Source organism: Sarcophilus harrisii, chromosome 6 (genome assembly GCF_902635505.1).
Source record: "Sarcophilus harrisii chromosome 6, mSarHar1.11, whole genome shotgun sequence".
Lineage (NCBI taxonomy): Eukaryota > Metazoa > Chordata > Mammalia > Dasyuromorphia > Dasyuridae > Sarcophilus > Sarcophilus harrisii.
In genome coordinates, this window is record NC_045431.1 from 65595322 (window position 1) to 65610580 (window position 15259).

The window sequence follows — 15259 nt, forward strand, 5'->3', positions numbered from 1 at the left end:
TCTTTTTATTGTGGCCACTGATAAATTCTGTCCAATTCTAATTGTAGCTCCAGCATATTTGAATTGTTTTTTTGTTTGTTTCTTGCAAAATTTTCTCTTTGATCTGGGTTTTTTGAATTTTGGCAATAATTGTAGGATCTCTTTGAATTGGTGATCAGTGGATTTTTTCTATTTCTACTTTCCCCTTGTGTTTTATCACTCCAGGATAATTTTCTTGCATTATTTCTTGCATTATTGTGTCAAAGATCTTTTTTTTTGGTCACAATTTTCAGGAAGTCCAATTATTCTTATATTATCTCTTCTTGATCTGTTCTTCAGATCTGTTGTTTTTTCTTATACGATGTTTCACATTCTATTCCATTTTTTCATTTATATTCTGTTTTCTTATTTCTTGATCTCTTATAGATTCACTGGCTTCCCTTTCCCCAATTCTAATTTTCAAAGAGTTATTTTAATTTTTAAAACTCTGTGTCTCCTTTTCTAATTGGTAAACTTTTTTTCATAATCTTGTTTTTTTAGATGGTTCTTTGTTTTTGTTTTTCTTTGGTGTCTCTCATTTCATTTTTATGGTCCTTTGTAAAATTTTCTATAAATTCTCTCTGGGCAAAGAGTCATTTCACATTACTCTTTAGGATAGAAGAAGCTTTTTTTTTTTTTTTTACTTCATTGTCCTCCTCTGAAGATGAACCTCAATCTGCCTATTCCCATAGTAAGTTTCCATTTCTATGGTTGGGTTTCGTTCTTCTTTGACAATTCATTTTTTTTTTTTTTTAATGAGAAGTAATAGGGTAAGCACCTCTAATGGTGGGGTGAGGAAATGGTGCCTCTAGCTTCATTTGAGTCTCCCCTCTTATCTGGAACCCCAAACTAAGACTTTCCCCCTCCTACACATGCCTGCAGCCAGTGTGTTGACATCTTCTAGCCCAGGGATGCCTGGCTGTCCTGATCAGCTGAAGTTCAGATCCTGGACACATTGTCCCAGAGGTGAAAGTTTCTGTAGTTGCTGCTGAGGCTCCAGCCAAACCCAACTAGCCCCATGACTGCCTACTTGATATTTCTGTGGAGCTAATCCTGAGGTTTTTGCACTTAACACTGGCTTATCCTTGCCCTCAGGTCTTTCTTCCTATCTTCTAGGGACTTCCTGTTCTGTCCCAAGTCTTCTTTGTGTTTCGCCAGTTTATATTCATCCTGAGGCACAATTTTGTTTTGTTTGTGGGGGACATCTGGAGAGCTTGGAATTTATTTACCTACTCAGCCATCTTCCCAGAATTTTCTGAGACTATTGATTTTTCCTTTGTATTCCCAGTACTTAACCCAATTTTTAGCAGATGTTAAGCTCTTAATGCTGGGTGATTAATTGATTAAAGTTTATCCCCTTCCTCAAATTAACTTGTATCTACTTATTATGTACATTCTATTTCCATCTCTCAGTAGAATGAATGTAAACTCCTTGAAGTCCAGGTATATTCATTTTTTGTCTTTTTATCCCTAATATGTGGCACAATAGCTTTCCTACATGAGTTCTTAATAAATGTTTGCTGGATTACAATGAGTGGTGACAAGAAACTCTTGGGACAGAAGAATGTGGATAGTAGGAAATTTGATTGGGATAGAGAAAAAAAAGTAGCGCTTACCTACCCAAATCCCATGTTTTTTGTTTGTTTGTTTGCATTACAGATTTCCATAAAAGCAGAAACTGGCAATTTTACCTGAAAAGATGCATCCTCAAAGAAATAAAGGTTAAAGTGTGCCTTGTAAAAGAGAAATCATCATCATTAAATTACTCTCATCACATCTAGTTTAATATAATGAAGCTATTGCCATATTCCATTTGACAGCTCCTACTAACACTTCTTTGTTAATGTGGCCACTGTTGACCAGAAATTCTTTGTACCATCTGTGCCTACACATCTGTCTATTTAGCAGTAAAATTAAATGAGAGATGCTGTTTTGCAGTGAAGGACTTTCAGTTATTAGTTTTAAATATCTTTATAATGGTAAATATTTTAATAAAAGATGAATTTTAAAAATCATTTGTTAATGCAGGAAGACTATTCAATAATAGTGGTTTATGTACCAGCATCTTTTGCAAAGAAGAGGAGATAGAAAAATTCTGCAAAGAATTCCTTAAAATCCCCCAGATTAAATCAGTGTACAATTTAATACTTGATGATTTCAATTCAAAAGTGGTTATAGTGAAAGTATATTTGGAAGCATAAATGAGAAATAAGAAATAAAAAAGGGCACAGCCTTATAGAATATCAGCAGCCTCATGTCTGTGTACTTTGTAATTTGAGAAGGGAGTTTGGAGATACTGGAAATGTAAAGCATCAATTGACATCATAAAATTGAAATTGATTGTATTTTAACAGAAAACAACTGGTTATAGATATGGGAATTGTATCTATGAGAGCTGTCTCTGTATATTCAAGCCACCAACTTGCTAGAAGGAGGATCAGGGTGAAATCAAAAGGAAAAAATAAAAATACAAAGATAGAACTTGCAACAACAATCAAAACTATCTAAACAGACTGGGAATGGGGAAAAATGAGAAATAAATAAAAATCATAACAAACTAGTATTCCCTAAGAAAATTTAATCTATCACTAAAATAGAGGCCAGGAAAAGCAATAGCTTAGTAACTCTCTCAGCCAGTATACACCTAATCTCTTTGCCTTGAGAGAAATGGCAGTCAAATACAACATGGTTTAAAGAATGTTTTTCTTTTTTTGGATAAGATCTTATGAAGGAGGATAATGGGGAAATGTGAACAGTATCAACTCATAAAACAGTAAAACTAGAAAGAAAGTAGTTTACCCCCACTTAATAGTATATTTTTTAAACAATTACATTTAAAGAAAGTTTTCAACATTCATTTTTAATTTACTTTAATTTAAATTTTTTAAAAATTTTAAATATTTTTATTAAAGTTTTTTTTTATTTTCAAAACATATACATGGACAAATTTTCAACACTGACCCTTGCAAAACCTTTTATTCAAAAATTTCCTTCCCTTCCCCCACCTCCCCTAGATGGCAAACAATATAATATACAACATTCATTTTTCTAAGATTTTGAGTTTCAATTTGTCCCCCCTTCCTTGCTTACCTCCCCCCTCTCCAAGACAGCAAGCAATTTGATATAGGTTATACATGTACAAATATTTTAAACATATTTCCATATTAGTCATGTAGTGAAAGAAAAATCAGAACAAAAAAAAAAAACAGGAAAAAGAAAAAAAAAATAAAAATGATGAAAACAATATGTTTCAATGTCCACATTCTCCATAGTTTTTTCTATGGATGTAAATGGTATTTTCTATCTTAAGTCTATTGAAATTGTCTTAGATCACTATACTACTAAAAAGAGCCAAGTCTATCATTGCTGATCATTATACAATCCAGCTGTTTATTGTGTACCATGTTCTGGTTCTGCTCATCTCATTCATCATCAGTTCATGTAAGTCTTCCCAGGTTTTTCTAAAATCAATCTGTTCACCATAAGAAAATTTGCATTAAGTCTGGCAAAAGATCCTACAATGTAAAGTCATTCCAAGGACATTTAGATATGTAATTATAAGGAGTACAACAAAGAGATGAAAAATGGAGAAAAATTGAAAAGATTTCTTACAATGGATATACAACTTTCATGTATTATATGATTTGCAAAATGTTTAAATCAATTTGCCAAAGATATCTATCAATCTATCTATCTATCTAGATATATATTGTGTGCTAGGCACGAAGATATAAAGACAAATATGAAATGGTTCCTGCCTTCAGAGAATTTGCATTCAAGTATATGTGGATGTAGACAACATATTCACAAAGAATAAACTACAAAATAGAACTCAAAATTTTATAAAAATTAATGTTAAAATTGTTTCTACGTGTAATTAGGAAAAAAACTATTTAAAAATACAAAATTAGGAGAGAACTAACAATTGGAAGAATTGGAGATCTTCTAGGAGGTGATATTTGAGCTGGACCTAGAAGGGAGTTTGGAGTAGTGAAACTTGAAACCAAGAAGACTTGGGTTCTTATGGCTCCATGACCTGGGCAAATCACAAATCCTGGTGTTCTAAGAAACTCCAAAATTTGCAGAAAAAGTGCCTATATTGGTAGAGGGATTTTTCCTTATCAGACCTTCCTTACATCAGTGATATTATACCTCCAGTCTTATTCTCTGCCCCTTGAGAAACCTTAGTGACCATTAATGTTGGAGATAATATGGGAGAAGAATGGCATAAAGAATAATCTGGCTAAGGATGCTGAAGTATAAGATAAAAGAATGTGTATGGGAAACTTCAAATGGGTTGGTTTGGTTCAGTGTGTGAAGGAGAGTATAGTGAACCAAGTGTGGAAAAATAGAGTGAAGCCATATTATGACTAATAATTTAATCTTATAATAATTAATTGTCAGTAGTTATTTATATATTATCTTAAGAGTAATTGTTTCATGAGCAGAGAAGTGATATTGTAATGCCGGGGAAACTGAGGCAAGATAGAGATTAGAGAGTTTTTAATATTTTATTTGGATTTCTGGGAGGGAGAGATTGTGCTGAGGGCATATTGCGCCCAAGGCTGATGTCCAAAGCATCTAGGAGGAATGTGAGTTCTCAATGACATATTTATAGCTCTTAGCTTTGGCAGTTAAACAAAGGCAGGGGGGTGGAGTCCAAACTCTGGTGAGCGGGAATCTCCAGGCAGGGGCCATCAATCCGGTTCTGACAAATTGGGGGGTAGGACTATAAATTCTTACAAACTGGGAGTTAAGGGGACGTCCAGCTAAGAGCCAGGAAGTCTGGACTCCCCCTTAGCTTGAGTTTATACATTGACAATTAGAATACATTGACACCTTAGAATAAGTAGCCCTGAGTTATATCAGTCTTAATGAACCAGAGGAGGGTTGCAACTAAGGGGATTGAGGCAGAACAATTAGGGAAACTGAGGCAGGACAATTAGGAAAACTGAGGTAGGACAACAAAAGGGAACTGTGGAACAACAACATAATCACATTTGTGATTTAGAAATAACCATTTTTAGATTATATGGAAAATATGTTAGACAAGGAATAGACAGAAAGTCAAGGTTTATATGAAAAGCTTGGAAAAATCTTGGACTTCATTGTCTCCTCCAAAAAAGTGATCTAGAAAATGTGAACAACTAATCCCTATGCCTGCTTTCTCATCTTTACAAATTTTATTTTTACAACTTTATACATCTTTATAGTCACTGATTGTAGTAAACTGGGTAAATCTTTCAAGTTTTCTGGGCTGTAGTTTTCTCAGCTATAAATCCAGCTAATATTTCATATATTTTTGACCATCCCTTATTTTTAAAAAATTCACCTTAATTTCTTGGGAAGTTATTGAGCTCAGAAACTCATACCTGGATATTTCACAGTATTCTAGCACTGTTTTAGGCATAGTAACACAATGATTAGGGCACTGAACTTTGAGTTAGGAAGACCCGAATTAAAATTTAGTTGTGTGACTCTGTGTCAGTTTCTTTGCCTCAGTTTCTTTACTTGTAAAATGGATAGATTAAAAACATCTCCCAGAGTTGTTCTGAGGATAAAAAGAGATAATTTGCAAAGTAGTTTGAAAACAGTGCTATTTAAATAATGTTTTGGTCATGTATACTTATTATGTATCTAAGTTATATTTTAATATATTTAACATCTACTGGTCATCCTGCCATTTAGGGAAGGGGGTGGGGGTAAGAGGTGAAAAATTGGAACAAGAGGTTTGGCAATTGTTAATGCTGTAAAGTTACCCATGTATATATCCTGTAAATAAAAGGCTATTAAATTAAAAAAAAAAAAAAAAAAAAAAAAAAAAAAAAAAAAAAAAAAAAAAAAAAAAAAAAAAAAAAGAAAACAGTGCTATTTAAATGCTAGCTATGGCTATGAATAAAATGGCTATGAAGGACAATTGAAGCTCCAATTTACCCAGAATTGTTTTCCTGTCTTCAAATTAGGTGGTCTCAGTTGATTCTTTAAAAATATGCTAACATTAGGGATTTGGGTGAGGAAAATAAATCCTATTCTCGGCCATTCTCAAAATTGTTCCAATTAAATAGAAAAGTCACTTGAAGGTTTTTTGATTGCAAAATAACTGAAGAAGCAAAGCCATCCATGAGAGAAGTAAGGATACATGGTAGAGATTTTGCTCCATTCACTGAACCTGAGGATAATCATGGACATATACAACTGGAGCAAGTTAGAGGGAATCAAAGCAGTAACCTAAATAGAAGAGCAAAAAGGACATTATAATCCCCAAATTTGCAGGAAGAAGAATAGTGTGAAACCATCACATTCTGGAGAGATCAAGTGAGATAAGGCATGTGAAAATGAAATCCCATTTTAAGTAGAAATTGAATCTTGCCTCAAACCTGTTTTAAATTAGGTACTATTTGCATTATGATGGGAAAAAATTTTCTCTTGCATTTAATCCTTCCTTCTATTTGTTCCCTCCATTTACTGTGTTCTTAATGTATTCTGGTACACCTGCTCCATTTGTTACTTACTGCCTAAAAGCATATCTCTCCTCTGATTGCTTTTATACATTGAAATTCAAATCTCTGTGCTTACTCTTCTGCTTTTAAAGATCTCTGTCACTGAAGTGCAAATTATCCTTTTTTTGTTCTGATTTGGGAAATAAAACTTAATCGAAACTTCAATACTCACTTGAGATAGTCATTTAAATCCCAGCTTCTTGAATTGTTGTTTAAACCTTATATGAGGTCTTATAACTGAATGTGGGGATTGCAAAGTTGTAATTTATTATCAATAAATGTTTGATTTGTATACCTATCTTATATATCTATATATCTGGAGTCATGTAAAACTTTCTCAGACAAAAAGGAGTCCTGAGTGAAAAAAGAAACACCTGAGAAATTTCCACATGACTTTGGGTATATAAATATATAAAATAAGTACAAATCTAACATTTACTGATAATCAATTATAATTTTGCGACTCCCCCATTCAGTTATCCTACTCACAGTTTGAGAAGCTTTGATTTAAATGATGGCCAATGCTCCTCAGTTCAATACTACCCTCTAGTGGGAACATGTTGACTTGGATTTATTCCATAGTAGAATAATGGTATTAAAAGGATGGGCTTTTTCTTTCCCGCAGAGAAAGAAATTTGGGATTATAAAAGAGTCTTGTTTTTCCCAAGAGAAGTCCATTCTGCTCTCTTTTTAAGCCCAACTTAGTTATTCTCAGCATCTTGCAAGTTATATATCCTGATATATAGCTCAGGGTCAATGGAAAGCGCCATGGTGGGCATGAACTGGATGCAGTGTATAACATAGAAGACCTATGAGGAACTAGAGTAAATAATGTATTTTCAAAAATATATACGATCCAAAAAGAGCATGGGATGGTTATGAAGTTATGAGCAACAACAAGAGATAATGCATCATCTAACTGAAGGCACCATTTTTTGCCCTGCACTCTTCTACCTCAAACTCTTAATAATCTTGCAATCAGGACAAATCCCTTCTCCTTTCTGATCCTCAGTTTCCTCATCTGTAAAATGGGAGTGATGTCAGTTTTAGGGTTACTGTGAAGTTCAAGTAATATAATGTACTTAAAATGTTTTAAAGATTGTAAACCCCTATACAAAAATCACTTGTTATTAATCCTTTTTTTGTTCGTTTGTTTGTTTTGTTTTGTTGCTGTTGTTTTTTCTTAAAGCCATTAGGAAACTGAATTATACTGGACTATCCCTGATGATTTCAAGTGCCTTGTCCTTTTTCTTTCTTTTTGATAGTGAAACTTGATTATGCAGTAATTGCTCAGAATTAGTTTGTCCCAGCCTTCAATTGCTAAGCATGGATAGGTTTTTGATCTCAGTTCACATAAGGGCTTGTCATGTGGCCCAACAGAGGGAATTTCCTTAATCTGCTTCCCTTAATTGCAGTGACACAATGATTGCTTTTTTGGCGAGATGGGTCCTGGTGATTTTGAAATAAATATCAGCTAAATTGAAGGTCATGTCCTCAGACCCCAATCTGCCTTTCAGCATCAGCACAGATGTTGAATGTGAATTATGACTGCCGTGTTATCACTTATTGCCAAAACAAACACATGCAATCAATTCCCAAGACTCAATTACCGGTTGCCTTTTTTTTTTAACTTAATTTTTTTCACTTTTATTATGAACATAATTATCATCAAGAAAAAGAAAATTATATATTAAAGTCTGACCATTTTTCATGCAGATTTTAAGAACATTTTAAAATTAAACATAGCAACAAAATTACCTACTTATGGATCTTTCTGAACTGTTTTTGGTTTTCTTTTGTTTATTTTAAATGTTTTATTAATATTCTACTTTTTAAAATCTCACTAACTTCCCACTAATTCAGACTTCATTCTTTCCCACCCCAGAAGTCCATTCTTATAAGGATCAGATATTTATTATTGAGTTACTGTATTATCTCAGTTCTTTGCTTCTTTTTTGCTGCCTGATTTGTTTATTGAAACATCCTTAATACTTTTATCAAATCAGGGGCAGGGAAAAAAAAAGAAACCCCAAGAAATTAGGTTCATTTTGGCAGCAGCTGTGATAAAAACTAAGCCCTTGGGAGAGAAGGGTGAAAATGGTGATTAAAATAAACTTGGAGTGTTTTCTGAGGATTTCAGCTAACTTTGCCATTGCTGCTCCTCAGCAGCATTGATATTAAAATTGGCTATACTTTTTCTTGTTGAATTGCATCTTTGGGCAAATACTGGGATAGTAAAAAACAAAAGTGTTTCTGTATCAGATTGTAAATCTGTATCAGAATGAAGCTTGAGATTGTTGAAGGCACTGCAGTTTCCCAAATATAATACAGCCCTTTTCCCTCCTTCTGCTTCATTCTGGGATGTTTGCCATCCATTTGGCCATACCTGTCCCAGATAAATGCATTGATGGGCTAAATTGGCTACCCATTGATGAATCTGGGTGATACAGTGTAGAGACTGCTGAGCCCGGAATCAGGAAGACTTGAATTCAAACATGATCTCGGATGCTGTGTGACTTTGGGTAAGTAACTTAACCTCCTGTTTGCTTCAGTTTTTTCATCTGTAAAATGAGGATAATAATAGCACTTCCCTCCCAAAGTTGTTATGATGATCACATGAGATAAAATTGTAAAGAATTTAGCATAGTGTCTGGCAAAGAATAAGTGCCATATAAATATTTGCTATTGTTATTGTTATTACCCATCCAATTATATATCATAATCTGGGCATCCACTTGTATTGAGAGTTAGACTGCTCTTTTTAATGATTTATGGATAACTTTTGCTTTAATGCCACAGTAATTTCTGGATAAAGCACCCCAAGCACTCAGTGAATATTCTCTCAGCAAAAAGAAAAATAATTAAGCAGAACCAGCGATCCTGTCTGACAGTGTAAGTAATGTTCTGTACCCCTGTTACCCACTTCTCTAGGGAAAGGATAGGGACAAAAGTGATCTCTCTGAATGATCATGGATTTTGTTTGGAAATCCCGGTAGTGTTCTGGCAATATTAAGACAATAGCCATGATGTCATGCCCATACCTTGCCATAGACCCAAAGAGCAATGAAAACTGGGTCCAGAGAGGATATAGTTTATGAAGCTTGTGGCATTAAAAGTTATTCTGAAGGAAAAGAAGGTGAATTAGTCACCAGTACTGAAAAGGGAGAAATAAATGATGATCTCATGTTGGTCCATGAAATAGTAAACAACCTAGAGCAAGGTTATTAGGGCATTGGATAGATCTTATATAGAGGATTTCTGGAAGGAATTATGGATTTTTAAGTTGAAAAGGATGTTAGTTTCCAAATGGTCCTATTCAAATCCCAGAAAGGAAACCCTACCATATTATTAATAATAATGATAATCATAATTAGCATTTATTATTAGTGCTTTAAGGTTTGCGAAGTGCTTTACAAATAATTACTTATTTTATCCACTCTACAGCCCTGAGAGGTAGTTGCTACCATCCCTATTTTGCAGATGAGGAAATTAAGGCAGACAGAGAGATTAAGTAATTTACCCAGAATCACATGGTTAGTGTCTGGGGCCGGATTTGAACTCAGGTGTTCCTGAGCTCATCCATCCCTTTTGTAGTCACCCAGTTTTTGCTTGAATACCTCCAATGATGGGGAACCCATGACCTCCTGAGGAAGCCCATTCCATTTATGGATAACTCTAATTTTCAGGAAGTTTTCCTTAACTGAATCCAGCAGTCTCTTTCTTAGGAAGCTAGAGGGGATATAGAGGAGAAGGTGGAAGGAAGGAGAAGTGAATCTAGTCTAGTTTAAGAACATAAAGAAAACACCCCAAACTTTAGAACCCTGACCATGGAGTGACCAGTAAGGGAAATGAGTGGTGTCAGCTCTTGTCAGAGAATTGCCAAAATAAAGAATTAAGCATATATTTTTAGGCATGGCCAATAAATTGATTTTTTTTTTTTTGGTCTGTTACGAGAGGGTGTTCTATTTGGGATCACAGGTGGGGAAATTGTGTGAAAGCGATAGCAATATCACATCAATAATCACATCAATAAAGCATACATAAAAAATAAGTGAATCTAGAGATTGTGTAATTTTAATGACCAAGCTTGATCCCTGCAAAAAGATAAGAAAGTATACTTTCCTCCTTCTTGGCAGAGATAGGGGACTATAGGTATAGAACATTGTTTGCCCTTAGATCTGGTCAGTGTCTTAATTTTGATGAGTCGATTCTTTTTTTCTTTGGTTTTCGGTCTCTGATATCAGGGATGACTCACTGGGTCTCAAGAAGGGGAGAAAGGAAAGTGAAGGAAAAAATATATAGGGTGGGAATCAGACCTGTTATTCCCTTTGTCCAGGAAACTAGAAAATGAGTAAATTTCCTCTATTTTTTTTCCCTCTGAGGTAATCAGGGTTAAGTGACTTGCTCAGGGTCACACAGCTAGGAGGTATTAAGTATTTGAGGTCAAATTTGAACTCAGGTCCTCCTTACTTCAGGACTGGTGCTCTTTCCACTGTACAACCTGGCTGCCCCAATTTCCTCTATTCTTACAGGTCAGGTATTCAGAGGTTGAAGGATCCATAATCACAACACCAGGATTGTCAGGGGTAGTACTTGATTCCTGGTTTTGAGGCTAGCTCTTTATCCATTTTGCCACACTGCCTGTCAAAAACAAAAGAACCCCATCCCCCCTCCACAAAAACCTCTCCTTGCAGGGTTTTATTTGAGATATCTGGAATGCTGATAGTTTATGTGGATTTACTTTATATCCTGCTACTTTCCAAAAATTATTGTTTCAACTTTTTAGTTGAGTCTTTGGGATTAAAAATAAAACTTCTCAAAACTGTCTGAATTCCTAAAAACAAAACTATGCTTAAAACCGCTCTACCTCCTCACCTACTTCAGTGTCAGAACAATTCATACATGTAGCTTTTGCTGAATTGGGAATTAATTTTACATCTCTGAAAATCCTGTGGCGGCAGCAGCAGGAGAAAGTGTGGACAAATCAGACAAATGGTCCGATTCATCTCTTGTCAGCCAAGATCAGCAGCTGAGTGACTACCCCTGTGTTCCTCACTGCAATGACTCAGGCTTTCAATTTATTTTGGACACTTTACAACAGACCTCAATTTAAAGAGCTCTTGTTTTATTTCGTCTATTTCACTGGGAATCAGGTGAAGTTCTGATAATTTCCCCCCATAACTTGTTATTAAACAAGAATCTCCCATGCAGGTGGCACTTATCCTTCCCTCCCTCCCTCTCTCTCTTTTTCTCTCTTCCTTTCTCTCTCTCCTTCCTCTCCCTCCCTCCCTCCCTTCCTTTTTTCTTCTTTCCTTCCTACTTCTTTCCTTTCTTTTTTCCTAACTTCTTTTCTTCTTTCTACTCCTTCCTCCTTTTCTCCCTTCCTTCTTTGTGAAACACTATTATAGACAAATCCATCTGGCTCCCCCTTAAAACTTTGAGGCCGATCATGAAGTCATATTGGCTTTCAGTGACCTGAAGGTCTTGTTCTGAACCTCCAGTTATGATTGATGAACTTAAAAGTTGAATCCACTCAATTTATTAGATTGGAGAGAACATGGGCTCCTCTGTTAATGGAATTGGTACTAGGACTTGGATAGGAAAATGAGATTAATGTAGCTCCTTGGGGAATAATAATAGTGATAATATTAAAATAGTAATATTCTGTCCTTACCTGGTCATTTAGCACTTAGAACCTCTCTTATATACTTAGCAGGTTATTTTTCACTAGCTATTTTCATCTATATTATCTCCTCCTCTTAGTTATAAGTTCTACAAGGGCAAGGATCCATCTTATTTAATCTCTGTATTTTCTTGCTCAGCACATAGTAGGCTCTTAAAGAAGTGTCTCTCAGTAAAGGGCAGCTAGATGGAGCACTGGCCCTGGATCAAGAGGATACGAGTTCAAATTTAACCTCAAATACTTAACACTTACTAGCTATGTGACCCTGAGCAAGTCACTTAACCCCAATTGCCTTGCCAAAAAAAAAAAAAAAATCTATTGAATTATCAAAAATATTTGCTCTTTTATAGTACTTTACAATTTGCCCCAAAGGTTCACATGCATAATGTTATTTGCACCTTCCTATAACCAGGTTTTATTATCTTCATTTTCTAAATAAGGAATCTGAGAACAGAGAGGTTTTGTGATCTGACCAGGCTTTCACAGTGGTTGAGTAATCCTGTGCCTGGCAAGCAAGTGCTTAACAAATGTTCTTTCATTCACTCATAGGGATTACCTGATAACCTGGTAAGAGTGTGTCCCGCCTCCGTTTTGTAATCTGGGATTGCTCTATGGTTGCCATAGTGCTCTTTAGGAAACCACACATGGGTACACACACAAGCACACAGGTACGCACGCATACACGCACCCAGAGTGATCTTAGCCTAGATTTAGGTATTGTGTCTAAGAGGAGGAAAATAATTGTCCCATTGTACTCTGCATTGTTCTGACCATACCTGGAGGAGTAGTTTTGTTCAGGTTTTTGTTCATGATCAATTAATTGGATGATGTCCAAAGTGGTGATGGTGGTGGAAGGTCACTATATGAGGATCAGATGAAGGAATTAAATAGTCTGGAAAAGATTACTGGGAAAGCAATAAATGTTTGGGGGAATATCTGAAGAACTGTCCCATGGAAGAAAAATTAGACTTGTTTTTTCCAGTCAGTCAATGAGCATTTATTAAGCACCTACTTTGTGCCAGATACTGTTTGGGCCCTGAGCATAGGACTTGGAACACAGATCATTCCTACTTGATAGAAGGACCAATTTCTCAGAAATTAGTCTTCCCAAAATAGAAAGGACTGTGTTAGAAAGTTATGAAGAAGTTTTCCCATGCTGCAGATTTTCAAGCAAAAACTATATGACTGGGGGCAGCGAGGTGGTGCAGAGGATAGAGCACCAGCCCCGAGTTCAAATGTGGCCTCAGACACTTAACTTGTCCTAACTGTGTGACCCTGGGCAAGTCACTTAACCCCAATTGCCTCAGCAAAACAAACAAACAAAAAAACCCCCACAAACAAACAAACAAAAAAACTATATGACCACTTTTTCAGTTATAGAAGGGATCTTTGTTCATGTAATGGTTGACCCAGATGGTTTCTTAAGTTCCTAACTCTAAGAGTCTATGCAAGTCCATTGGTGATTAACTTCTTCCAAGCTGGATGTCACCTCCTAATATAAGTCCTTTCCCATCTCCATTGTTAGTGACCTCCCCTCTCAAATTATTTTGTATTTACATTCTATCTCCTTATACATGTGCATGTTGGTCCAATAGAGCTGAAACTCCTAGAGGGCAGAGATTATTTCATTATTGTCTTTGTATCTCCAGAAGCTGGCACAGTACCCTCAGGAGGTAGCTGTGTAAGAAATACTTATGACCATCCTGACATTTACTGTTTGTGATACCTGGGAGTTATGATTTTCACATTATCTATCTCCCCAGGGTTATTCTGAGGAAAACTATAACTACAGAGTTGTATTTTTGTTATTTCTCAGAGATTATCATGTGCCTCCTTGGCCACTTAGACACTGATTGGAACAGACTGAGAAGATGATGAAGAGCCAAGGTGACTTTGAGGCTTGGGTGTCTGGGAAAATAGTATCATCCAGATTTATAGGGAAGTTGGGAAGAAGGAAATGTTTTAAGGGACAAGTGAGTTTATGTGGAACATTCAGACAAGAATCTTCAACAAATACTTGGAGGTGTGGGACCAAAGCTCTGATTAAACTGATTAGAAGGATTTGGTTAGCAAAGGGCTTTAAAATGTTTATCTGTAAAGCCAGATTAACTATGTGTAAGCATCCTATATTTAAATGAACTATCTTGTTATATAATATGAAACTGTTAAAAAAAAAAAAAGTCACCTTGCACAACTTTATTCTTACAAAGAGGCAAGCTGGTTGTTCAGATAGAATGTTAGATCTGGAGTCAGGAAGTTGTAAATTCAAGTCCAGCCTCAGAAACTTTCCCTAGCCATTTGCTGCTGAGGAGGAAATGACAAACTATTATAAGATCTTTGCCAAGAAAACCCTATGGACAATTTGATCCAGGGGGGTCACAGTCAGACATGACTAAACAACATTGACAAGTTAGTCTCAAGATCAGAATTAAAAGCAATTTTTTTTTTTTTTTTTTTTTTGGTGAGGCAATCAGGGTTAAGTGACTTGACAGCACCTAAGTGCTTAGTGTCTGAGGCTAGATCCTCCTGACTACAGAACTGGTACCTTATCCACTGTACCACCTCACTCCCCCCCCCCCCCATCATTTTTTGACACCAAATTTGATTTGAGAAATACTATTATGTCCAAGAATTATGCTAAGGGCTAGAGCTACAGAGACGAAAAAATGAAAAAGTCCATGACTTTTAAGAGCTTACAAATAAGGGATGTGTGCTATATTACATCCAGACAGGTGCCATAGGAAAATTTGAAAAGGGAGATATAATTTTCAGCTAGGTGTGATGGGGACAAGTTTCAAGAAGAAATTGGGACTGCAAGCATAAATGTGCAGGAAGTGAGAGGACAGAGCAAGACCATGTCAAAGCATAGCTCGCTGTCCAATTTGGTTGAATAAAGGACTGCATAAAAGGGTATATTTTATTCACTGGTAATAGGGGAAGTGACATGGTCCCACTTATGGATTATGGAGAATGACTTTGACAACTGAGTATAGGATGGACTAGAAAGGGGGAAGCAAGGTGACCAGTTAGCAAAAAATAGCTAACATTTATATAGCAC